The sequence below is a fragment of the Mus caroli genome, unplaced genomic scaffold, assembly GCF_978045245.1.
Source record: "Mus caroli unplaced genomic scaffold, Mus_caroli_1 scaffold_3, whole genome shotgun sequence".
In the NCBI taxonomy this organism is placed as follows: Eukaryota; Metazoa; Chordata; class Mammalia; order Rodentia; family Muridae; genus Mus; species Mus caroli.
In genome coordinates, this window is record NW_028227258.1 from 115,654,385 (window position 1) to 115,680,744 (window position 26,360).

Here is a 26,360-nt window from a genome sequence, read left to right on the forward strand (position 1 = left end):
GCACCCTCTGCTATGGAGAGGATCGGATAGTATGATGAATGTGGAGATCTCTTCACCTCATTCCAGTAACTATCCTAACCTCTCCTTTGTAGGAATAGTACCATAAGAAATCATAGTTACTGCACAATGCAACATTTCATTGAATGTACTTGAGAGTAATGAAATGTGATTGATGATTACATTTATTTTTACATGTATTTTTAACTGATTTATTTTCAAGCACTTCATTCATGTACATAATTGAATGTGATCATATCTGTAAACCTTTATAATTCCTGATATATTCACTCCCGTGGGCTGCCTTCTTGTGGTTTTGCATACATGCTTTATTTGTCAGAGTGTCCAGACACCCATACACATTGGGCTGGAAAGGTGAAGCATAGCCCAGAACAGGTGGCATCTGTAGGATCCTGGTCTTGCTGTGAGTGCAAGAAGGGGAGAGGGAGGCTATCTTCAAGGATTTTAGTGTCACAACTCTTTAAGATGACTTTCTGGGAAACTGATCTCTTAGAGGATATTCAATAAAACAGCTTTTGTGCATATATTTTATTCAGGGCAGACAAAAAACTATATATGAACCTTGGAGAGTGGGAAGGCATTTTTAGAGTAAAAGTAAGTACTAAGGATGCTTTGTTTGCCTGGAAAGACATTCCAGGAATCCCATGTACTAGCTGTGCAGATTCTTGTCAGGAAGGAAGAAGTTGAACTTGTAGGTTTGTCAAGGATTATGTGATCTTCCTCAGGTAGAGGGTGTGGGAGGCTCCCCAGAAACAGTCAGGCAGAGAAGAGGAAGCTCTGCTGTAAAAGAGAGTCCTTTCATTTTGTACCTGAAATGTCCAGACATGGTAGACTGCAACCTTAAGCAGCAGTGTTTTCCCACACCTCCTAACTTTGTGTTTGCTTGTTTTTAATCCACTTAATTGTTAAAAGCTGAGACCAAGTGCAGAAGTGGGTGATATGGGGTGAGGGGAGAAGATCAGTGGGATATACCCAATAAAGGTTAATTCTCCATCTTTCTAGCAATATCCACATGAACAATATTTTCCTTAATAAAGGTGAGCCTGAATATCATTTGCTCCATCCATAGTATTGTGTATAGTATATTACAGGTTCTATATAATGTTTTTTTTTTTCCTGGCCTGAGATTTGTCAGGTAACCAAGGCTACTGGGTAATCTTATTTAGATGATTATGTCATGACCAGAAGACAACACCTCTTATCACTTGTTCCCATCATTCAGCTCTTACAGTTGTCCTGTCTCCTTTTCCAGAGTATTCCCTGAAACATGGCTATAAGGGTTTTAACATAGTTGCCAGCACATTAGGCTGAAAACTGAGTTTCTTATTCTGAGCATTTTTGCCACCTATGGCTCTCTTCATTTACAGCTGCTCAAATGCATGAGAAGTTTCTGTGATCCAAACTGAAAGCATCCAAAGTATATAGGCATACACATTAAAGTTTAGAAGGCAATGGATAGGATAAAAACTTGACAAAATAACAAAAGCAGATTCACCTCAAAAGGGTATGACCCTGTCCAGCCATAAGCTTTTGAGCTGGATTACAGTATCCAGCATGCAGTTCCTTTATGCGGAGCAGGCCTCAAAAGCAATCAAAAAAGATTTGGTTCCATATAAAAGGCATCCCACTCTTTTCATTAGAAAGCAAACCTTTAGCCATGCAAGTGAGTAGTGTAGCATGTGTTCCTTATTGCTGGATAACAACCTTGATTTCTTTTCAATTCCAGTAGTCTACAGAGCCCCTTCAGACAATATGGCAGTTAGCCAGTAGGCAAGAAGCATGCTACCTGTTTGAGATTAATTTCCCTATGCTGAGCAATTATTTTGTGTATTTCTTCAGTAGTAGAGATTTTCCATGGAGTTATGGTGGATAACAAAGAACAAGAACTAAATATTATTGTACTTTGTTTGAAAACTACTACCACTGTTTAATGATTTTCAAGGGATATAATTGTTTCAGAAATATGACATAAATTTGAAATCTGATATGCTGGATGGTAAATCATATTTTATATAGCTAGCTATGGTAGTTTCTACCATGGTAATAAAAGTCCTGACATAAACTTTTGGAATAAGAAAAACACAGCTTGCTTCTAGGTTTCAGATGTTAAAAGGCCATCTGGTATCATTGCATAAGCCCTGGGGTGAGAAGAACCTTAAACACCATGTTAGCAGAGACCATGTAGGAATTCTTGTAGGGGTCTAGATGGAGAGAAAGAGAAAAAGAAAGAAAGGTTAAGATGCCTCTTTTCAGGGTTCTACCAACGTCTGACCAATACATATGCAGATACTCACAGGCAACCATGGGTCAGAGCCTGGGGTCCCAAATGGAAGAGCTAGAGGAAGGACTGAAGGAGCTGAAGGGGGTTTCAACCTCCTAGGAAAAACAATACTAGCTAATGAGACCACCCAGAGCTCCCAGGGACTAAACCACCAACCAAAGAGTATACATAGAGGGATCTAGGCTCTAGAAACATATGTAGCAGAGGATGGCTGTATCTAACAACAATGGGAGGGGAGGCCCTTGCTCCTGTGGAGACTTGATGCTCCAGCATAGGGTGTTACTAGAAAGGTTAGGCAGGAGTAGGTGAGTGAGTAGAGTCAAAGGCAAGCAGGAAGAAGTGAGATGAAATGGGAGGGGGTTGTGGAGGGGTAAGGGAAAGGGGATATCATTTGAAATGTAAATGAATAAAATCATTTAAGAAAGATTCCCCTTCTCCAGGTATGATGCTCATCTTCCAAGGAATCACAACCTTCTGTCCCCAACAGCAGCGCTTTATTACTGTGAATGTATCAAGTGGTTAAGGATGAGTTAAGAACTTTCAGGAACTGCTCAGAGCAGGCCAGAGGGGCAAAGTCTTGGCAAACAAGACTCTGTGAATGGGTTTATTTCAAAATGGATGGTTATAAAAGTTGTTGAAATTAATCTATGGAGTAGTAAGTCCAAATGGCAATTTACAAAGAGACAAAAGAGATTTTACATTTTAGCTTCTCTTTCACTCTAAGAATAGCCTTTCAGAATAAGATTTTAATGAAAGAGGTAGAGGAAATGAGATAGAAACACACACACACATATGGGAACCATGTTATTTTTAAATATTCACTCAATTCATTATTTAAATCACTGTGTGTATGTGTTTCTGTTGTATGTGTAGGTCTTTGTAGTGTATCCACTACAAAGGAGGATCTCATTTTCTGGTCCTGGAGTTAAAGATGGCTGTAAGCCACTTATGAGGGTGCTTTTTCACAGGACCATTTAGAGGACCAGAGTTTAGTTCCCAAACCAAACTGGGCAACTCAGCACATCCTATAATTTCAGCTCCTACCAGGAAGATTTAATGCCTCTGGTGTCCCCAGACAGTTGAACACACTTAGAGATACCCCTACAAACCTACATAACTTAAACTAACCATTCCACATTTAAAAAGTTATCTCTTTAATTCATGAAAATTGACTAATAATTACCCATATCACTTTCATTAACATTTATATGTTAATTTAACATTTACATTCATATTTTTATGCATATGCATGCTAGCTTGATTATCTATGTCTCTATGTAGATCATGTTGAATATATATGAGAATCATTTCTGTTGAGTTTGCTCCAATGCACATTTTGCTCAGTTCTGCAAATCTCAATGTTGCCCAACAGAGCACCCTATGGCAGCTCCCTGGCTGCTACTCCTCCTGTTAAAATAGTAGTATCATTTAAATAAAAGGACTTTGCCAATATTTGATGGAAATTGGAATGAATATTTTATAGACTTTGCAAGAACTTTCAAGGTCTAATTGCTAGAAAATTCATCCATTGAATTTGATGGTGCAATTAGTTGATGTTAGCTCCAATTATAAGATCTGTTTGGATGTCATAATACTTTGCAGCAAGGCAAGGAATATGCAAGGTAATATTAAAAACTAATAGGAGAAAGATTAAATTATGGATATCTACCCACTTTATGTGCTTGTAATAACTTTACAGAAAACATACCATTCTTTATTTTTTTTAAAAATTGAGAACATTTAAATGAGTTCTGTAAAATAATTTCACAACTAATTATAGTGGAAAGGCAAAAAGTAAATACTCAAAACATTATTTTTGCATTGTTGCAAAAATTTAGGTGGAAATTACAATAGCCACTTTTAGTGTTCAATTTTTTAAGTTAATTCAGTAATATATATGTGTGTGTGTGTGTATACAATTCATATATGACATATAATACTATATATAATATTTGGCAATATTTTGGGATTGACATCCCATTAAAATTGCAAAGTCAATAATACTATGAGTTTTCATCTGAAAACATTTTAGGTAAGAAATATAAACTCCTTTAGACATAATGAAGAGATTGAGAGAAGTTATTTATCCATTTCCAAAACACTGTAGCAAAGCTGTAAACTCCTCTGGAGAGGGACAACTTCAGGGGCATATCCATTTCAAAGCTTACTTGGAAGTCTTTAAATGCTAATTCTAAGAAGAGGGGATAATTTAAGAAACAGTGCTTCACAGAAGGTGAGAGGCTTTCCAGACACTCATTCTTGTGCACCCCCCCCCCAAGGATAGGATCTTTGCGCACTTCAGAGTAAGAGTGTTTACACTGGCCTGGCTAGAGGCAGTTAATATTTTGTCTGCCCCATGATCCTGGAATTCATACTTTTAATTTTCTGTTCTCCTTCCATTCATATCAAGTGGAGAGAAGGTACATGTGGCTTCTGAGTAGACTAACAATTCAATAAATGTTGTTATCACCTGTGGTACAGGAGTACAGCATGGGTGTTCCACAAACATGTGGTCCCTATTTAGAAAAAGGCCTGTACTCCATCAGTGGCAAGCCAGTGCTATAGCAGGGAAAGAAAATGAAGAAAACCAGCATTCTCCTAAAAGTTTGATTTTTCCTTATCTATCCACTGTCTTTCCTTAATACTTAAAATTAAGTGAATGATAGAATTCACTTAAATTTGATATGATAAAAGACACATTAAGACACAATAAAAATGTCATGAAAATCATCATTTTACTTTAATTTTATACTTCATGTATCCATGAAATGTACATATACAGTCCCTTTCCTGGCCATTACAACCTATGTAACAGCTTGTACTTAGTCACACTCTAAGTTGCCATTGGCTGCAGAGTAAATAGTTTGCTGTATAAATTCTTTGAAGCACAATATTGATGACATATCTATTTTAAAAGATTTTAAATATTATTTTTATCATTTTGTTTAAAATTTATATTCATCTTCTTTTTATTAATTTATTTGTTATAATATTAGAAAAAAACACAAAACAACATTCGCAAAGTCTATACAATTTTGTTAACTTCTTCTATACAGTTATAATAGTTATTCCTTTTATCTACTAAATTATGGGTCAATTTTATAGAAGCTAATTAAAAAAAAATAAATCCTATATACCCTATTAGGTTGTTTCACTCTATATTGCCAAGACTTTCTAAAAAATATGATAAAATTAAAAGTATTAATGAAATTAATAGCTGCAAATATTCAAATTTAGTATGGCTTAAGAAGATTAGTTTATTGAATACTACAATAGAGAATATAAAGGCACACATACACAAGGAAAATGAACAGACAAGATAAAATCTAACATTAGCTTCTGTAAATGAAGACATTACAAAAATTTTCAGTGTAAAATAATTATGTTAGAAAAAAGTATTATGGGGAAAATAATCAATTCAATGAGAACACAATTTTTTCAAAATTGTTGATACTAGTTTGGATTATTTTTTTTTTATCGTGAAATGCAGGTCCCAAGATTTAAGTTGAAATATTGAAAGACCTCTGTGGGGATACCCCAACCCGAGTCACGAGTTAGCACACACCCAAAAAATCAAGAGAGACCATCTTGATGAAAACACACCAGGTAGTTTAATTAAGGAGCTGTGGGCCAACATGTATCTCACGCAGGAGACAGAGGTGTCGACCAAGAGGCTCAAAAGTTAGGGGTTTATATAGGAAAAGAGTGGGGGTAGGAGAAGAACTGGCATGGCTTCACACAATTGGACAGTTTAAACATCAGCAAACTGTACATGCAGATCAAGGTAACAGCAGAGCATCTGGTTAACATTTAACCCATGTCTTAGTCAGGGTTTTTATTCCTGCACAAACATCATGACCAAGAAGCAAGTTGGGGAGGAAAGGGTTTATTTGGCTTACACTTCCATACTGCTGTTCATCACCAAAGGAAGTCAGGACTGGAACTCAAGCAGGTCAGAAAGCAGGAGCTGATGCAGAGGCCATGGAGGGATGTTCTTTACGGGCTTGCCTCCCCTGGTTTGCTCAGCCTGCTCTCTTATAGAATCTAAGACTACCAGCCCAGAGATGATCCCACACACAAGGGGCCTTTCCCCCTTGATCACTAATTGAGAAAATGCCTTACAGTTGGATCTCATGGAGGCATTTCCTCACCTGAAGCTCCTTTCTCTGTGATAACTCCAGCTGTGTCAAGTTGACACAAAACTAGCCAGTACAACCCATGTCAAAAGGGCAGGAGATAGGGAGGCGCAGGTCCAGTCCAGACATTCTTGTATGTCTTCTCTATCTTTATGGCTAATGGGTTCCTGGGATGACTTAACAGCAACAGCCTTTGTTCTTTGTTCTATGACCAAAAAGCCCTCCTAACTAGCAAGCCACATGAGTCATAGATCTTGAATTTTAATTTTCTTTCAATACCAGGAGTAGAAGCTAAGAACAAAGTCCAAATATTCAGGATTCAAATAATGACAACAGAAAAAATGAGACATACACTTATGCAACCCACATAGTATTCACATCAAGGATTCCAACAAGTAAATAAATTAATAGCTGGATGTTATGTAGGTATGTTGAGGGAGAGATTTTCTTAGAATGGTAGTTGCTACAGTTATTTTTACACTAAGAATAATCTAGTACACAGCAGAGAAGAGTAGAGGTAGAATACAGAGAGGAGACAATTGCTCAAGTGTAATCCTGAATCAACAGAGTGGAGTGGATGAGGTAATGGATCAACATGAGTAAACAGACTAAAATAATAAAATACTGAGTACACATGAACAAAAAGATTAGATCACTGGGATAATGGGCATACATGAAATAAAATATTAGATCAACGAACTAATAAATAAAAATGAGCACATGAAAATACAGATTTAGGATAATGGATTGATGGATAGATTGAAAAAGTGTATTAGAACACTGAGTTCATTCGAAATATAATGCACCCATTTTTGTTCAATTTACTGAATAGCCTGCTTTATTCCATCACAGTGCTACAGTAAGGAGAAAAAATGTGGCAGATAAAAATGGAGGGATGTCCCCTGGTTTGAATGGTACAAAAATAATTCATTTTAATACACATTTGATTGAAAAGGTACACTAGGTATTTAGAAGACAATGACAACACAAAAGATACAACCTTTGTGCTTTAAAGGATATGGAGTGCTGAAGACAGCTGCTAAAAATGGTTGGCAAGTGGATGATGAGCTTCAGCCTGATTTCCCCAAGAACCAAGCATGAAAACCTTTTAAACATAACACATGGAAATTCAAATCCAGAATTGATGCAGGTGAGATGGATGTATAAATAAGGAAGGTCGCTCAAGATTCATTTACTATAATTCAGCAAGAGAGCACAATGAAGGTCATACTGTAGGCCAGGCTGAAGTGAACTTCTTTCTGTTATTACGTTTCTAAAGGCAAGGAATCACCAAGATAACCCAGATGCTGATAAAAATTCTAGATGAAGTAAAAACACAGGGTAGATATGTGTTTGCAATTTGAGTTTGAGATGACTGTTCAAATTTCCCTTTTTTCGGGAAGCCTTGTGGGTAATCACAATGTTTAATTTTGGGTCACATAAGTTTAGTGTGTACCATCAAGGGCAGAACCTGTTACGTGTGTCACAATGCCTAAGGCTTCTTCAACCTAGAGACATTTTGTGGAATAAGTTAGACAAACAACATGAGGTACACTAAGTACTCCAAAGAAGGGGCTTATGTCAAAGTTTTCATTGATTGATTGCTTGATTGATTGATTGATTGATTTACATTCCAAATGCAGCCCCTTCTCAGTACCCTATCCACAGAGTCCTTCCCCTTCTCCTCTGAGAGGATGTCCCCCAGGTTTGCCCACACTCTGGCACATCAAGTCTGTACAGGTTTAGGGGTATCATTTCCCACTGAAGCCAAACAAAGCTGTCCTGTTCAGGAAAAGATTCCAGAGTCAGGCAAGAGCATTTGAGACAACCCCACTTCCAGTTGTTAGGGGATCCACATCGGGACAGAGCTGCACATCTGCTACATACATAGCAGAGGATTTGGTCCAGGTCCAGCCCATGTATGTTCTTTGGTTGATGGCTCAGGCTGAGAGCTTGCAGTCTTCCAGGTTAGTTGACTCTATTGGTCTTCCTGTTGACTTCCATAGCTTTCAAGTCTTCCCCCAACTTTTTTATAAGAGTCTCTGTTCTCCATCCAATGTTTGGCTGTGGGTATCTGTATCTGTTTCAGTCAGCTCCTGGATAAAGCCTCTCAGAGGGCTGTTATGATAGGTTCCTATTTCTGCAACCATAACAGAGTATCATTAATAATGTCAGGGATTGGTGCTTGCCCATGGGAAAGAGGGCCAAAGGAACAGGAGAATGAATGGAAATCTGTAGCTGTCTGGGCTGGGAGGTAGGGTAGAGAATCTCTGGGAAGTCCTAGAGACCTGGGATAAGGAAGGCTCCTAGGAATCAGTGTGGATGACCATCGCTGAGATGCCAATGTTGATATTTCTTTGAATTTAGTTTAAGTTTACAAGACTCCTGGAAGCTTTCTGATCTGCCATCTGCACACACAAGCTGAGGCTATTCCACAGCCTGCTGTGCAGTGTCCCACCAGGAGAGACCTGTTCTCCCAGAAGGTTTTTCCCTCCATGGCTTTGTGGTTAGATAGTCACTTTCTCTCTAATAACTTTTTGGAGTGGGGCTGGCCAGCAGCACATGGGGCACCTCAAGATCAGTCGAGAAGCTGGGACAGGATCCTTCCAGTCACTGCCTGCACCCAGAACTTGGAGTCTTCTGTACACAAGTTCCGCCAGGAGAGAGCTGGTCTCCCAGGAGTGCTGACACAGGCTTACAGATTCAAAGGAGGAACAAGCTCCAGCCAGGGACAGCAAGAACATCTAATACCAGAGATATCCAGATGGCGGAATGCAAACTCAAGAATCTTACCGACAGAAACCAATTCTACTTGGCATCATCAGAACCCAGTTCTCCCACCACAGCAAGTCCTAGATTCCCCAACACACTGGAAAAACAAGATGTGGATTCAAAATCATGATGCTGATAGAGGATTTTAAGAAGGACATAAATAACTCCCTTGAAGAAATACAGGAGAACACAGGTAAACAGGTAGAAGCCCTTAAAGAGAAAACACAAGGTGCCTGGTAAATCAAGAACAGATGTTTTAAAGAAAACTGGGAGAAAAAGAATTTGTCCTAGATGAGAATGGTTTAAGTACATGGAGGAAAACAAATGAAAAAAATATCCCTTCCCAAAAATTGAATTAAATATATTCTACAAAACCTAAACACATCTAGTCCCACTTGCCCCTCACAGTCATCAGTATTTCTTCAGAAATATAGTCATGGAAATATTTTAGTAGACATGTATTAATAATATATCATTATACTTGAGCATAGTGAAAATATTAATGCAACAGTATAAAGGCATTTAAATACTATATTTCTATTATGTTAATATATTTGAATTAAAATGATTTTGTTTTCAATTATTCAAAAATTTCAAACATTAAAATTTTGTGATCATCATAAAAATATTCAAAATATCTGTTTCCTTCCTGGCATCAATATATTTATGAAATGATGCATGGCTTCTTATTACAAGAGATACAATGAATATTGTTCTTATATTTTAAAGCTCATGTTTATGTGTGTTTGTGTTTGTGTATGTGTATGTGCCCAGACACACATGCATATGCCATCTCTTGAATAGACATGCATGCAATTTTGTGTGATCATGCAAAAGTTAGAAAGCTTTCTGTGATAGTTATCAGAGCAATTGCTCTCTTTTCAGACAGCTTCGTTTTTATGAATACTGAAGTAGCATTAGCTTAGCATTGTACTCTAGGGCTTATTTTATATGCAGCATAAAAGCATCTGGGGAAATGATCTTGTTTTTGTGTTGCTGATGATAGTCTTGCTAATGATATTAGCAGCAATTTTTCAATTTCAACTGTTACATATATTTGTGTCAGGAAGTGATTTTGTTGAGTCATATTGATAAATTTAGTATAAAACTGAAGCCTTAAACATTTTCAGGAAGTTTTTTTCCTTGTAATTTAAGCTGATCAAACTTTTGCAGCACCCTTCACAGAGATTGGGGTGGTGGGCAACACAAGAGAAGAAAGAGCACAGAGTGCCAAGGTGCTTTCACCTGTCACTATAGTAACTGAACAGGACAATTTTGAGCCAGAGAACAAAGGTAGTAAAGTAAGGAAAAGAAGGCAGAAGGACAAGGCCATCTAACAATAACTTACTCATGCTTAATTTATGTATTAACACAAAATAATAAAATGTATTACTAAAAATATTACATTGGATTCTTTAGAACATTACAATTTAGATTTTCTCTCTGTGTGTATGTGTGTGTGTGCGCACACGCACAAGTGTGTCTGTTTGTCTCTGTATGTACATATCAAGTGTGTGCAGGTGACTGTGAAGACCAGGAGTTGTCAGGTCCCATGAAACTGGAGGTCCAGAGAGTTGTTGTCTCTTGATACAGGTGTTTACAACCAGACTCAGTCCACTGGAAGTGCTAAAAACTCTGTTAACCTCTGAGCCATCTCTCCAGATCTGGTACTATTAATATATCCATAAGGTAATCAAAACAACCTGTATAAGATCTCCCCTTTTGTGAGTAACATTGACCATTCTTCTTTTCATTTTATGGGAATGCTAACTTGTCATTTGTTGTTATGATTTAACGTTTACTCTGAACTATATGTGTTGAACACTTGTTGACAAGCAATTTTCATAGCTTCTGGGCCATAAGGGTTCTGCCATCATGAGTGCATTAATCTATCTCTGGTTTAGAAGATAATTGAGTAGTGGGTGTGGCTTGTTTTTCAGGAAGCTCTCTCTGTCAAACTTGGTATGTCTCATTATGTGATGCTATGCTCATTACAATTCTCATTGCTTTGACAATACCAAAACCAAACTCCAACAGGAGACAGAGAAAGTATTCCAGCTCATATCTGCTGCTGTAGTAAAACATTATGGTAAAAGTAATGGGTTTATTTATGCTCAAGATCCCAGTTTATTGTTTATCACTATGAGAAATGAAACCGGAACTTGAAGTAACTAGTCCTATTCATGGTGCTTCTACACAGCTCATTATGCACAACCCAAAGAAAAACCCATACCATGGTACTAACCACATTCAGACTGGGCTGTCCCACCCCATCTCAATTACATTTCACACAAACATGCTCTGATGGTGGCTTGATCTAGGCAAATCTGCATTGACAGTCTTTTCCCATGTGATTCTAAATTGTTTCAAGTTGACAATTAAACTGTATCAGGATGTAAAGATGTATCCTGGCTCACATTCTGATGAGCTAGAATCTCTCAAGAGAGATTAGCAATGGTGTCTTGAATATGTAGCTCTGCTTCCTCATGTACTTCCCCCTTGAGGGTCCAGAAGAGGGGTCAGGCTGCAAACTCTCAAAATTCACCTCCTGTCCATCTTCTTCAAGCAAAAAGAGTCTCCCAAATATCCTATGACTTCCCATGTAGCAGCATAAGCCAAGGAAGAAGTGTGCAAATATATAAGCCTATAGGGGAGATTCCTCATCCAAACCACAGCTGATGATCTGTCATGTTACACTGCAGAACAAAAGCCTTGCTAGATGCCAGCATCATGATATGGGATTTCCTGGCTTGTTCAAACATGAGCTACACAGATCTCTATTCTTAACAAATCCATCCATCTCACACATTGGAAGGATAATTTTCACCTGACTCATTTAAGTTTTTCCCTCCTAGTTCAGAAAGGAATACCATATTGTTTATTTTTATATAAACCCAATCACTCAATAAGTCACACTATAAAAAACAGGTTTTCATGAAATGAGACTTGTGTGTGTGTGTGTGTGTGTGTGTGTGTGTGTGTGTGTGGTGTGTAGGGGCAAAAGAATGGCAGGACAATAATTAGAGGCTGTTCTAAGTTACTACTCATCAATAGAGTTTTGCAGTTCACACACACACACACACACACACACACACACACACACACACACACACAAACACACAAGCTAGTAAAGGGTGGAATATGAAGGAGACAAAAAAGAACAGCTTAATTTCTAAGTTCTGGTATATAAAAGCCCTGTAAATTTCAATAGCATTTACTCCCTGACAGATATCAAGCCTGTATGTCCAATTTCATATTCTTCTCTCCTTCACTGTTGTTAAATACTGCTCTGTCTAACACTTTTAGATTTTATGTTCTGTTCTACCTGCGGGACTTTACATCTATGACCATATTTAAATGTTTACTTCCCCACTCTCTTCAATATAATGTGAATTCTGTTCCCTGCTGCCGATGATGAAAATTCATTCATAAAATAACTTAAGAGAATATCTGGTAAATACCAAATGAATGTGATGGTGATATAAATGTTTTAACTGTGAGTTTAAGCCAACATTTTGTAAACCAGATGTATCATTAAAACACATAATTTATGAGCACGTAAAGATTAATGCAATATTTCAAATATATTTGTGAGCTGTTAATTTAATTACTTCCTTTGAGATAATATATAAAAAGGTTAATGTTGGATTAAAATACCTGGAGTTCAAGTTCATGATCCTTTAAGCTATAAATGATTATATATTTGGTCAATCTTTTTGAATGTTTTAATTTGAGGTTGATTAGCCTTTGCAGTTCTACTGAGGGTAAATATTTCATGTTTCTCGTGTTATTAATTTTAAAAAGAGTTGTACTGATTGCTTCTAATTTATGATATTGTTTATATACATTGCCATTGTCACTGATTGCTTTATGTCATAGGTCACATTGTACCAATCATAGCATTTTAATTTTGAATTACCTCTGAAATGAAAATGTTGCATACCTATGGGTAAATCAGAATAGGTGTACTTGCCCTCTAATATCGAGGTGAGGTATTTCACAAGCTCTTTTTCTTTTAAACCTTTTATTGCTTTCTTGGGAATTTCACATCACACACTCCAATCTGAATGTTGTTGCTCTGTATAATAGAGATTCTCTAGTTGGGATTCTATAAGACCAGCCACTGTATGCACTCCAGCAGTTCATAGATAGGGTAGATGCTAAGTTGGTCCAATTCAGTGCCTTGGATCTGAGCCCAAAAGGTACCTTGGCCGGTCTGTGAGCCCACTGTCCAGCATCCACACCACCATGTCAATCTCTCTTGCCCTGCCTTGGCTGGTCCATCCAACGCTGTTCAGGCAGCCAGGAGCAGAGCTGTTTCTCTCAAGTACCCTTAGGAGTGTCTCATTCCATTACATGCCATCAGAGCTAGCTCTATTGCTCTGCTCAAGCAACCTGGAGAGCTTGCTCTATGAGGCAATAGGTGAGGAGCGGGCCACATACTCAGATAAGCATCAATATACTTTTACTTTCCTTGGTGTCAGTTTTTATTTTCTTCACTGGGAGTAAGATTCTATAATCTTTATTTTACTTCGAATGGATTATACTGTTTAACATAATAATATCAAAGTCTGTCTCTGATGTGACAATGACAAGAAAGATTCCATTGCCTTTAATGGCCGAGTAGTAAGTATATCACTCTCTATGTGCACCACAGTTTTTTAATCTACTCATGCAATGTAGTTCATTCTAGCAGTTCAATTCTTGAAAACTTGCTATAAAGCAACAATTAATATGAAGATGCTAATGCCAGCAGATATGGCACTGATTGCATGTCTTTGAGGCTGTGTACAAGCACACACACACACACACACGCACACACACACACACACACACAAATACATATATACACAGTTTCATGTCAATTTTCTTGATTTTAAAATCAGGTTATTTATTAATTTGTGTATGTGTTATAAAGTTTGGAGCTAATGAAGATAGCTGATATATTCAGGAAGCCACCATTTTTCAGTTGTGTAAATTACATGTATTTTCTCTCATTCTGTAGTTTGGCTATTCACTTTATTTATAGTTTTCTTTCTAAGTCATTAGCTTTTTGTTGGATCCATTCCTATTTATCTAAATTTATTTTTGTGCTTTGGGATGTTTACACATACACACGCAAATAACAAGCATAGTCTTATGTATTTCAATACCTAATTTTTTTCCTTGAATTTCTAGGTTATTTTTCAGGGGTTATAATTTGAATTTAGGTGTGTGTACAATTTTGAGTTATTATTTTTAATGTGAAGTATCTAGACTGATTCTTCTTCAGGTAGATAACCAATTTGTTCTCCTTTATGTGTTGTACAACATTTTGAAAAGCTCAATTGGCTATAGCCTTCCTTCTCAATGTGTCTATGTATATGTGTTCATCCATGCATATGCAGTTTGTGTGTGTGTGTTTGTGTGTGTGTGTGTGTGTTTGTGGAGAAAGTAGAAATCAATCTGGAGTGATGTTTATTCTAAGATGTCTTCAGTAGTTTGTATGATACATATAGCCACTCATATGATCCTATTTTCATTTACCCAATGTGTATTTATTAAATAACTTAATATATTTCTTAAGTAAAGCTTTGTATTGAGAGTGCTGAAATATTAGATTGTTGAAGCATTTGAAAATGTTATAAGCTGTGCCTGAGAATGGCTGAAAACTAACCTAGTCGTAATGATTTAATGCAGTAAGTAAAAATCTAGTATAAACTCTGAAAATTGAAGATAGAAAAATGTAATATGATAACATTTATAAATTATTGAAAACTTTGAGTATTCTGTTTTATATAAATTCATTCTAATATACAAAGCACTTTGTCCTAATGAGGCTGTGGCCATAATTTAAAGTAAAGGCATATTAATTATTAATTTCAAAATGCTCTACTTTTCATAGTTATGTGCTAATTAAAAAGTACAACTATAATGTTATGGTGTTTACAAAAATAATATTGAACTACTACTTATGAGGAGCTTGCAGTCATTGGATAGCGAGGCTTTAACAGAGATAAGGTTAAGCCAAATTTGTAAATTAGTATGATTTTGAGTTAAAGAAATATAGGCTGATATCTACTACATAGAAGAGCACTGTGCTTGGCTATTGGGTATAAATAAAAAATTTGCTATCTTCTACCGAACACACACACACACACACACACACACATACACACACTACCTTTTCTTCTCTTTTTACTTTCCAAACTTCTTCTCTTTCTACAACCTCCTCTCTGCTCTTCATTGCTGGTGACATTTATTCTCTTTAGTATGAGAATTAACACTAACGTCCACCAGTTCCTAGAGGAAGATATAGAATCTGTATTTGAAACACAAGCACAGGCCACTTCCATGAAATTATTATTATTCAAGTGAAAACTGCTATAAAAGAACATAATGAAAGTTGAAGACTCAGAAGTAAAATCTGAAGTTAAATTACTATCAGGAGACTGAGAAGCACTGTATGTTTTAATCCACAAATGTATTTCTCCTGGGTTGAAATTACTACAGGTAACAAAAAGCTCTGCTCATTATTTCTATACATGTTCTGGAAATCTTTCCTCCTCTCCAGAGGAGACATTTCCTGAATTTCATTGCATCCCTCTCTCTTTTGATAAACATAACAATTGTACAAGTAAGTAAAGAAACATTTATCATTAAGCAATTTTGGTTTTGTGTATTTTCTGTCCTCAAGTTAATAGTGATCCTATCACAGAAAACACCATAAAGAAAAAGAGGGGAAAAAAACTGATGTAGCAAAACCCAAAACAGAACAACAAGTAAACAATTTTAAATAAGTCCTTGTCTTATTAAAAACTATAATTTCAAACTAATTAAAATAAAATGATGAGAATCTTTTTCCTTTCAAAATATCATGGATTATGTGTAAATTATCTAAAGGTGCTGTTTGTGGTAAGAAACTGAGTATATGCTTATAAATATTGATGTCTTACCTCTCTCTTAATTAACTATGCGTATTTCAACACAGATATTCATAGGTTATCATCAGCTGTGATTACTATTCTGTCGTGGAAACATTTTAATTTCAAAACTTACTCTCCCGTTACTGAGGTTTGAACATTGGCTATCATGTTACACTTAATTGCAATCTCCTGATATTTGAGAACATCATAAGAAACAATTCAGTGAACATCAAGTAAGATCCACATGGTTCACATTAACACAATCAAGTCAGAGAATTTTCTTTGCAGGAAATTCTGTTCTTTTGCAACAGAATGAATTACAATACATTTGAAGTACTGTGAGATCAAAGGCCCGTAACATTTGCTGTAGCTGTTTAGCCATAATAAATTTCCACATGCAACAAGTCCTTGAGATCCTTGTGCACATAAAAATGTTCATTAATACCACAGAAAAATAGCTTGGGAGGAAAAAAATAGACCCAATAATCCAAGGCCAAGTTGAATACAGACAGAAATATTATAAAAGTTTTTCTGAATAAAGAAAATTGTGGACAATTGTGTAGAACACATTAAAACAAGGTTTTATGAAACATTTCATAGCATGCAGCATATGTTAATACCAAAAAAGCAATCTTAAAGGAAGAAACAACCTCCACATAATGTACTTTAACCATGAGACAGTGGGTAATTTTAAGCAACAGAATAAAATTTGGCCATTACATCATAACCATATATGAAAAAGTAAATAGTTTAAAGTGAATCATTATTTAATGAATAAATAAAGAAAAGAGAAGAAAAATTTGAAACATGTATATTGTGACTCTCTGTGGCTTTGAAGCAATCAAAATCTAGTCTTAGATATGATCCTAAATGCATTCCAAAAAAACTGAAAGACAGAAAAATGGATGACATCGAACTTTGCCCCATCTCCGCAACTACAAGAGCAAAGACCAAATGGATACATGACTGAAAAATGTCATGGTGTGAGCGATGAGAACCAGCAGTAAGCAATAGTGAAAATGTGCATTGCTTGAGAAGCAGATAGAAACTTCCTCAGATGCCTAAAGACAATGAATTGCATCACAGAGCAATTATATTCCTAGATGTATTGTGAGGAGAAAAAAGAAACCAGATAGATTATAAATATTATTTTTATGTTAGTGGTTTATCATTGGCTTGTTTGCTTTCCTTGTTTTTGGTCTGGATCTTGTTTTATGGCCTAGAACTGTCTTGAAATAACCTAAGACTATCTCATTTTCAATCCCTAAATTCTCCTAACTTAACCCTGTGGAAACGGGAAATACAAATGCACACAAGCACTAGGTAAAATCTTTTTTCTTTTTCTACACAGAAGCATGAACAATAAAACTTCTGAGTTCAGTGTTTGTATATACATGGACCAGATACAATCTCTGCATGAACAAATGGTAGACATAGTATTTTGTGCCCCCAAATGGGTAACATTCTTGAGAAAAACTATTGAAATATTCGTCAATATAACTAAACTTAGGAAATCTTGATAAAGACCCCACTCAAAAAGAACATATGCAGAATTCAATCTATATGAGATTTTGGAACATGGGAAGTCTGATATTAGAGGCAATGTTTTACAGTATAAAGGCTTATACTTGTAGCCTATGGATTCTTTCTCACCTTTATTTGATAGATTTGTGGCCTAAGAATGTAAATATATTTATCCATGTGGAGTGTATATGTGTCTGTGTCTGCTCACTTGAAGAACAGAGACAGCCTTGAATGCCAAGCCATCAGCTCTCCAACTTGTTACTTGATAACACCTCTCCTAGGCCCATAGCCTATTGAGTAGTCTAGTCTGATTGGACTTGAACCCCAGGAAGTGAGCCTGTCTCTGCCTTGACAACACTGGGAATATAAGGAAATAGCACCATGCTTAACTTACTTCATGTGGAGTCTAGAGATCAAATTCAGACTTTGATGGCACATACTTTATGGGTAGAGATATCACCAAAGACCTGGTAAAGCTGTAATTACTATTTGTTTTATTAATCTTTTGAAAAAGTTACAACTATGGACATTTTTGCACATATTATTCTTTGTTTCTGAAAAAGGTTTTGACATTCTTTTGTTGATTTTTCATAATTTCTTACTTTCACCACAAATGCAAAAAACTAAAGCCCTTTTAATAGAGTTATGCTAGTAACTGTACTTTTCTTAAATATTTTTAATTCAGTAGAATTACATCAATGCCCTGCCCCCCCTTTTCTTTCCCTATGCTAGACAAAGAACTACAGGAAATGGCTATGTAAGAATGCAAAATTAAACCAGGTGTAGTGATGCACGCCTTTAATCCCAGCACTCGGGAGGCAGAGGCAGGAAGATTTCTAAGTTTGAGGCCAGCCTGGTCTACAAAGTGAGTTCCAGGACAGCCAGAGCTACACAGAGAAATCCTGTCTCAAAAAAAAAAAAAAAAAAAAACAAACAAACAAAAAAAAAGAATTCAATATTAAAACCTTTTAGAAATTAATGAAAATATATTTAAACAAAATATGTAAGTTTTTATTCACTTTTGCTTTTAATATCTCTGATTATTTCAATATAAAACTTTTCAGGAAATTATATTCTTATCCTTTTAATTATACCTGTAAATGAACCTTCCCTGAGATTTATCACAATTTCACTTACTAGGAGTTAGTCTTGAAATCATTTTACATTGATATGAAATATTTCCACTAAAGTAGAGAGCATTACTCCTTTTTATTATTCATTGTAATATAACTGTTTTACAGTTATAATTTTCTTAGGTCTTTATTATGAAATATAACTTCAACAATTATATCAGGTTATCCCTTACATGTTTGTCTCTGTAAATGGCATCACAGAATTGACACTGAATAGGAAGGAATAATTTTTCTGCATAACCAAAGCCATCATTTTGTAAATGTGAAAATACAGAATCTAAATCTAAATGTTATCTAAGATCGTATTGTGAAATATATTCAGTATAATCTATGTGAAATGTGTGCTAAGTTATATGCTTTACTCAACAGTTTACTTTTTAAAATTCCTGTAAATGCTAGTTATCAATTAAAATTAATCCTATATTTAATGTATCATTTACTATTCAAAAGCAGAAATTGCAAAATACAAGGGAAACTGTATATCAAACAATAATTAAATAATTAGAAAAAGCAACAGTATACAGTACTGATAAATATCACTTCATGGAATAGAATTGTCACTTCTATACGTACATAGAGTTGTTGCTGCTCACATAAAACTCAAGGCAAATGCTTTAAGTAAGCAATGGTTGAGCATCAAGTGACACTGTCTAATTTGGTGACATCACTTCGGATGATGTTTTATAAAGGACTATAACAACCTGGCAGCTTTGTGCCAGCAGACATCCCTTTAGGAATATCAGGTGTCAAGATTAGATGCATACTTACAACAGAAGTTCAGCATGCCAACTTATCCTTCTGTCCAAATTACATTTGTAAAACAATTGAAATATTAAAAGCGTGAGGATAATACATAAGACAAACAGGGGTTTCAGGATAGTGCACTATGATAGCCACTCTTGTTAGTGACTGATTCCAAATCTTTCCATGTTAAACTGTTAAATTAACAGGATCAAAATGGGGAAAACACCCACCCAATTCTAGCAGGTGGCTTTGGAACAGCCTAAAGGCAAGGAAATTGCTCATCACCAATGGCAATGTGCCCTGGGGAGAAAAAAAAGCAATGGTCTATTCACTGGCTATATTATTAGGGACCTTTGGGGGATGCTTAAAAAAAATACTCACCTATTTAAATGAAAATAAATAAAGCACAGACCAATTTTGTACTCAGTAATAGAATATACATCACTAGCAACAACCAAATTCCCAGAGAAAGTGAACAAAACTATACTCAAACAAAGCTAAAATTATTATTTTCTAAAAGAACACACAAAGGCATTTAAATTTGCTTGCTTAAGCCACTTAAGTTTCTTTTTTCCTGTCATTCCATTTTTCTAATTTATTCTACCTGCTCTTGGGCTTTCTTTTGCTTGCATTTGCTCAAAAACGAAAAACAGAAGTGCGAACTCACATGTGCTTTTTCCCCATATGTAAAGCAAATTCTACATATACATTCATACTCTTTCTAACTAGTATTTTATAGTTTTTGACCTTTCTATTACTCCTGTATAGCATCCATACATGTTATCTTTAGTTTGCCCTTTTGAACAACTGACTTTCTGCTATTCCTCTATCCTGATCTTTACAGATAACCACATACATCAAGATATGCATATGATGCCACAGGTTTGTCCCTTCCAGTTGGATTCTGGTTGGACATCCAGGCCCAGACACCTTTCCAACTCTTAGGCCCTGGTTTTCCCCATAATTGCCACTTGAAATTTTTATCTTAAAATACTCTCCAATCTGGAGTTTTTAATCTAAGTGGAAAATCATCTCACAGACATGTTTGAAGGCTTATTTTGGGGGTACCAGTAAGCTTTATCCTAATAAACTGCTTCGCTTAGAACTCACTTCCATGACCTGCGGGACTGTTTACTATGCCATTGTTGGAACAATGCAAAATGGTAATAGTTTGTGAGTATGTATTTAAATGATATCAACCATTTATATGTTCAATTTTCATTAAACGAATGAGCTTCTTGAATTCAGTGGTGGATTCCTTAAATACATAAGTGCTATTTGTATTCTATAGTTTTTTAATATGTGTAGGGAATAATCTTACCACAGGTCTCCTGGATGTACAAAACCTAACAAACCTGAGACTGCTCAGAGAGCACATTTTAGACTCTGTAAAGAAATGAGGAAGTTTCTGAAAGAAGAGAAAAACATGATATTCTTTTTGGAATTTTTGTCTTCTTTAAAGGAGATTATTCAGCAAATTCTCAGTGATCACCATTTCCTTCTTTCAAAAACAAAGGTTTGGATGCTCTACATGAGTATGTTAAAAAAAAATCAAGGCTGCAATCCATGAATTTTTTGTTGTAGATAAGGAATAGCTAATTCTTTATTTTTAATGGATGAAGTTTTCTAAAAAATTTCTTGTGGAAGTTTCCCTCTGAAAATATAAATGTAAAATTGCCAATAACTGTTAAGCTGCAAAATGGCTATGGATAACTTGCACACTTGCAAACAAACAAAAAACCCTAAAAGAAATCTCTCAATCTCCCCCTCTCCCTCTCCCTCTCCCTCTCCCTCTCCCTTCTCTCCCTCTCCCTCTCCTCTCCCTCTCCCTCTTCCTTCTCTCCCCTTTTTCCCTCTCCCTCCTCTCCCTCCTCTCCCCTCCCCATCTCCCCCTCCTTTCTCTCCTTCCCCTCCCCCTTTCCCTCCCACCTCTCTCCCCCCTTCCCCTTCAGCTTCTGTTTCTCTCTTGTGTGTATATGTATTTATGGGCTTATTAGCATATTTGTGTGAAGGATAAGGTATGTATTTGTTTTGAGCACAGAGCACAATAAACTTGGGCATCATTCTTTGTTATTATTATTATTACATATTTTCTTTATTTACATTTCAAATGTTATCCCCTTTCCTCCTTCCCTGTATGAAAACCCACTATCCCCTCCCTACTCCCCCTGCTCACGAACCCAAGCACTCCTGCTTCCTGAACCTAACATTCCCCTATACTAAAACATAGAACATTCGCAGGACCAAGGGCCTCTCCTCCCATTGATGACCAACCAGGCCATTCACCACTACATATGCAGCTAGAGCTGGTTAGTTCATATCGTGGTTCCTTCTATGGTGCTGCAAGCCACTTCAGCTCCTTGGGTACTTTCACTGGCTCCTTCATTGGGGAACCTGTGCTCTGTCCAATGGATGGCTGTGACCATCCACTTCTGGATTTGACAGGCAGTGGCAGAGCCTCTTGAGACAGCTACATCAGGCTCCTGACAGCAAGCTCTTGTTAGCATCCACAAGAGTATCTCACTGTGGTTTTTTTTTATGGGATGGATCACCAGGTAGGGCAGTCTCCAGATGGCAATCCCTTCAGTATCTGCTTCACACTTTGTTTATATAACTCCTTCCATGGGTATTTTGTTCCCTCTTCTAAGAAGGAACGAAGTATCCACACTTTCATCTTCCTTCTATGTGAGCTTCATGTGTTTTGCAAATTGTATCTTGGGTAATCTGAGCTTCTGGGCTAATATCCACTTATCAGTGAGTGCTTATCATGTGTGTTCTTTTGTGATTGGATTACCTCACTCAGGATGATATCCTCCAGATCCATCCATTTGTCTAAGAATTTCATAAATTCATTGCTTTCAATATCTGCGTAGGAATCTATTGTGAAAATGTACCACATTTTCTGTATTCATTCTTCTGTGGAGGGTCATTTGGGTTCTTTCCAGTTTCTGGCTATTATAAATAATGCTGAACATAGTGAAGCATGAGTCCTTATTACATGTTGAATCATCTTCTGAGTATATGCCCAGGAGTGGTAGTGCTGGGTCCTCATGTAGTACTACATCTAATTTTCTGAGGAACCATGAAACTGATTTCCAGAGTGGTTGTACCAGCTTGAAATCCCACCAGCAATGGATGAGTGTTCCTCTTTCTCCACATCCTAGCCAGCATCTGCTTGCATTTCCCTGATGACTAATGATGTTGAATATATTTTTAGGTACTTCTCAGTCATTCAGTATTCCTCAGTTAAGAATTCTTTGTTTAGTGCCGTACCCCATTTTTAATAGGGTTATTTGGTTTTCTTGATGCTAAGTTCTTGAGTTCTTTGTAGAGTAATTGTGACTTCATAGATCTTAACTAAAGTTTCTTTAATGAATGTGTATGTCCTTGCATTTGGAGCATAGATGTTCAGAATTGAGAATTCATCTTGGTATATTTTACCTTTGATGGGTATGAAGTGTCCCTCCTTGTCTCTTTAGATAATTTAGGTTGAAAGTCAATTTTATTTGATATTAGAATGTCTATTCCAGAATTTTCAACATGTCTAATAAGTAGAAGGAAATTGATTTTCTCCTCCTGAATTCAGAACAATACAGCCTGAATTTTACTTTTTATTTCTATCCTAAGGATGTATGAAGTAGTACATTTACATTGTTTAAAGTCATTCAAAGTAGGCTTTGAGTTCCTATGTACAAGCTCCACACAGTGTGGAAGAGAATCATTTCCTGGGTGCCTTTGGATCAAGAGGAAGAACACTGGGCTCCTCCAGCACCATGTCTGTTTGGATAATGCCATGCTTCTCTCCATGCTGTCCAGCCACCATGACGAACTGGTTTACCTGAAAGGGAGGCTGGAAAGGACTCGGGTGAGATGGGGGTCGGGGTGGGAGGGAGAGAAGGATGAAGGCAAGAAAATAGTTTGTGATCAAAGCTCAAAGTTTAATTTTTAACACTGTGTTTACAGAGGGAGAGCCCATAAACCCATCCTTTGTTTCAGCTGGATTATGTTGGAAAGCAAGCTCAGCAGGCAGTCTTCTCCTGGAGGAAATTGCAGGTAGCAGAAGACTCCACACAGGAGGTTGTGGTGAACACTTAAGATCTATTTAGCCTATTCAAGGCTGAGGGAAGGACACACTAAATAAACAAAAATTAAAAGTTAATGTGTTTTTCTGGGTCATGTGATTGTGCTGCTCAGTTTTATTGTCCATTTGACACATGCTGGAATTATCTGGCAATAAGAAATTGTAATTGAAGGGTTTTTTTTTCTGTTTTTTTGTTTTTTGTTTGTTTGTTTGTTTTTTGTTTTTCTCTTTTAGTTTTTCAGAATGTCTATGGAAACTGTCTGTGCAGAACTCTCTTGACACATGATTAGTGTGTTTGAACACATCCCACTGTGGATGGCACTGTTACTAGGCAGAAGGACATTGGCTCTACATGAAAACTAGTTTAACATGAGTCAGTAAGCAAATAAAGTAGCAACATTTATCATAGTTTTGGCTTTAATTCCTTCTTGAGTTTCTGTCAGGAAACAATTGGTCATGGTATTTATCACAGTAAACAAAATTTAAAAAGAATAGTAACTATATTCAAAAGAATTTCTTGAAAAATCTCCCTCTTTTACTAAACTGAATTATTTTCTACTTTCATGTTTTCACATTAGTTTTGGCTTTATATATATATATATATATATATATATATATATATATATATATATTCTTTCCACTGTTATTTTGTATATTTGTAGATATTTCAAAAGGACCGTTTCTCAACTCAGTCATGACTGAAAATGAACTCCATGTTATAAAATCCAAACTATGCTCCTGTCTCAGGAGTTTCTAAACAAAGCTTTCTACCTCAGACAGTCTAAGTACCCTGTTATTTTTATTTGGATCTGGTAAATGAGAGTTTAATATTTTCCCAAAACTATTACTGTGGTTTGTTTTATAATTTACTAGTCTATCACGTTTAGCAATATGGTAATTGTCATAGGACTTGCCTTAGTTACTTTTCTAATGCTGTGATAAGACATCATGAATCAGGCAACTGATTTAAATAAAAATGTGATTAATTTTGGCATAAATTTTAAGAATGGTAGAGTCCATGATATCAGAGCAAGGGCATAGTATTTGAACACCTGAGAGTATATATCATCCACTCCCAATAGGAGGCACTGAGAGAAATGACAGTCGTTGAGCAAATCTTGTGAAAGCCCTCAGTCACTGACATACCTCCTCCAACAAGGCCATACTGCCAACTCCATTGCAAACATTTCTACCAGCTGGAAAGCAAGAATTCAAATAGATAACCTTAAGGGAAACAGTCTCATTCAGAACCCCACAAAAGTATAGAATTTGCTTTATTATGCCCATTGCCATAATATGCAAAAGAATATGTACATTAATTTTTAAACATCTGATATTCTACAACATGGCATCAGAAATCTGTATATGTTGCCAATTTCTCAGTTCTTAGAATCTCACCTCTATCTTTTCTGTAATTGACAATGTAAATGACACTTTTAAAATTTCCATCTAGAATATCATTTTATTAGGTAATAAAATATTTGTAAATATGGAGTTATGTGAATTTAAAATATATACAAGTTTTTGAATCCTTACTTTTGTACTTTTAATATCAAAGATGAAGGCGATTTTCATCAACTGGGGTACTTTTTATTAATTCAATTTTCCAGTCACTTGCAGATAACCAGCTTGTTAGTCCAAATTGAAATAAACTATTGCCTGATTTTTAGCTTCTTACATATTTGTCAGGAAATCTACTGATCAGATTACAAAATGAGAGGTATTTGCCTATCCTAGTTGTTGTAGCGCAAAATAAGCTGCAACTTTGTGAATTTCTACAGTTCAAGTAAGACAAAAGGTTGTAGTGAGTTCTGTGATGCTTTAACCTTCTTTGTATCAAACTTGTTGTATTGTAAATGCATGGGCTGGAATCTACATGTAGGCTAAATATGTTTTATGACCTTCCTTAATGTTTTCTTAATAATGTTCTTGTTCTTAAATATCATCTTGATTTCAATTTCTAACACTGAATGCATTCTGAGCTTTTAGTAATATTGCAAAAATATGATGAATATATCAATTTATAGCCAAGTGTTCCCTAATTAGCATGTAATTTTCGAATGCAACCTTCATTTTAAAAAAAGAAACAAAAACAAAACAATGTTTTATTTTTAATTTTCCATTAATTTGTATAAAGGCAACTTGTTAAATTCATTTGTTTTATCTCTTTTGCATGAATTTTTTTGTTCCATTAACATGTTTCCCCAGAGTTATGAACTATGGTTTCTAAATTTTTTTCTTAATCCTTGATTCAACCCATATCAAAATACAATATTAGAATTTTTTTTTTAAATTAACATTCAGTAGTGAATCAAAATACTGGATCATGTCTTCATTTTACCTGTGTCTTTACACCAATCTCTTAACTTGAATCAAGTTTTCGATGGAAAGCATGAAAATATAACTACATAGAGCTTCAGTCAAATATGAAACACATACATGGCTTCCTGTCACTCACCTTTTGATTTTAACCCATGGAAGCAGGCTAAAAGCGAATACTATATTATTCTGACTAAAAGTTTGAAGATAATGATGAAATTAATTATTAACATTAATGCAAAAGGTTAAAAAGGAACATGAGTATATTAATTAAGACATTTTATTAAGATTTAGAAAAAATGAGCATTCCTAGAGATCCAAAGGGTTAAAAGATAAATACTAATTTCAGAAAATAATCATAATATGGAAGTAGTAAATTACAGATTAGAATTAGTAAAAGGTATTTTCCAGAATACTTTTGAAACCCACAGACAGACATTATGCAAA